Source organism: Magnolia sinica, chromosome 5 (assembly GCF_029962835.1).
Source record: "Magnolia sinica isolate HGM2019 chromosome 5, MsV1, whole genome shotgun sequence".
In the NCBI taxonomy this organism is placed as follows: domain Eukaryota; kingdom Viridiplantae; phylum Streptophyta; class Magnoliopsida; order Magnoliales; family Magnoliaceae; genus Magnolia; species Magnolia sinica.
In genome coordinates this window covers 38,114,581-38,116,695 of record NC_080577.1, presented here as the reverse complement: position 1 = coordinate 38,116,695, position 2,115 = coordinate 38,114,581, and the positions used below count along the sequence as shown (strand labels likewise).

General features: G+C 37.3%; 1 non-coding gene across 1 annotated transcript; it reads left to right on the top strand.

Annotated features, from left to right (window-relative positions):
* The first annotated feature begins 557 nt into the window (after positions 1-557).
* Positions 558-664, top strand: LOC131247764 (small nucleolar RNA R71). Its single transcript, XR_009172034.1, has one exon. It is a non-coding gene; the product is annotated as a small nucleolar RNA R71 (small nucleolar RNA).
* Positions 665-2,115: the final 1,451 nt, after the last annotated feature.

Here is a 2,115-nt window from a genome sequence, read left to right as displayed (position 1 = left end):
GAGGTTTCACTTGATTTGGATTTTGATTGAAGAAACCTGGAGGAGTCGCCGTTTGTCCATTCCTCCAACTAAAGTTTGGATGATTTTTCCAGCCAGGGTTGTATGTATTGGACTTAGGTCCAGTAAAAGGTCTTTGATAGTTGTTTACGGCATTGGCTTGTTCATTCAACACTCCTCGAAAGGCGGGTATTGTAGGACAGTTTTCAGTTGTGTGAATGTTGCAATCACAGATGCCGCAAACAATTTCATTGACCTTATCCTTCCTTCCTTCCATAGCCTCAACTTTCCTTATAAGCGTAGTCACTTTACACTTGAGATCATCCTCTTCTTTCAAGAGATATAATCCCCCTTTCTCCTTTAATTGAGTCGGCCTAGACGTGGTGTTCGCCATTGGGTAATAGTCCCATGATTGTGTTTTTTCAGCGAGACTATCGAGGTAATCCCATACCTCGTCAACATCTTTGTTGATGAACTCTCCATTACACATTGTCTCGACCATTTGGCGCATGGAAGATGTCAGTCCATCATAGAAAAAATTTGTAATGCGCCACGTTTCAAATCCGTGTTGTGGGCATGAACTGACCAAATCTTTGAACCTTTCCCAACATTGGAAGAATGTTTCATCTTCCTTTTGGGCAAAGTTCATGATCGCTTTTCTGAGGGTAATCGTTTTATGATGTGGGAAGAATTTTTTTATGAATTCCCTCTGCATGTCGTTCCATGTGCCAATGGATCTAGGACGCAGTGAATGTAACCACGTCTTAGCTTTCTCTTTTAAGGAAAAAGGAAAGAGTTTCAGCCTAATTGTATCCTCAGATACATTAGGAAAACATAATGTAGCTATTATCTCATCGAACTCTTTCAAATGTAAATATGGACTTTCAGATTCAAGTCCATGGAATTTGGGAAGGAGTTGGATAACTCCTGGCTTGATGTCCATTTGTCCTGTATTTTCAGGAAAAATCATGCATGAGGGCATACTCACTCCCGCCGGTTGTAGATAATCTCGTAAAGTACGAGGCGAGGGTGCCTGTTGTACCTTATTCTCATCTTGGGTATCCTCCACCCTAGGTGGAAGTAGAGGAGGTTGGTCTTCAGCCATAACCTCAGTTAACTCAGAGGATTTCGAGCGGTGTCTAATCCTGCGATGGATAGTCAACCCCTCAACCAATCCTCCTTCAGTCAAGAGACGTCGAGTGTCGTCACGGGCCCACTTGGGCATGAAAACACTCGCAACCCTCAATTAAAAACTTAACCCTAGGAAAATCTAGTAAGAAAGAGAAAGTTGGAAAGAAATTACCAAATTTCAGTCCTGAGTTAAAACCTGCAAAATAAAATAAAATAAGTTAGATTCTAAAAAGAGAAGAACAATTCTTTAAAAGAAAGATAGAAGTGAACTAGCTTCTAAAAGAAAGAATTCCTAAAAGAAAGTGAAATTTTCTAAAATAAATTAAGAGAGTCCTAAACTAGAAAGTAGATTACTAAAAGAGAATTGAAAAATAGAAAGTAGGGAAGGAGCTTGCCGAATTAGAGATTTCTATCTTAAAGGCCTACAAAATAGGAAGGTTAGTTTCTAAACAAAAATAAACTAAAAATAAACTAAAAATAAAATAGGAGACAAAAAAGAGTTAAAATTAGAAAGTTACTAAAATAAGAATAGAAAGTTAAGAAATAACCTAGTTTCTATTTCCTACAGATGAGAAGATACTAGAGTTAGAAAATTTCTAAGATTTAAACCTTAATTCTAAAAACAGAAAAAGTAGAGAAATTAGGAAGGAATTACCAATTTAAGAACTTATGTCAGGATCCTACAAAACAGGAAAACAGGTTAAGTTCTAAAAACAGAATAAAATAAAAACTTCTATCCTAAAGTAAGTAAAATCCTAATCCTAACCTAATTCTAAAACTAATTAATTTCGAAGAATCGTAACCGTCAGTCCCCGGCAACGGCGCCAAAAACTTGTTCACTCCCCAAGTATAGGGTTGTGATGTAGTAATAAACTCGGTAAGACCGAGGTCGAATCCACAGGGACTGAAACTTGTAAGTTTCCTGAAACTAGGTAGAAATAGAACTAGACTAGGATATGATCTAACCAAATAGAAATTTAAGGAATA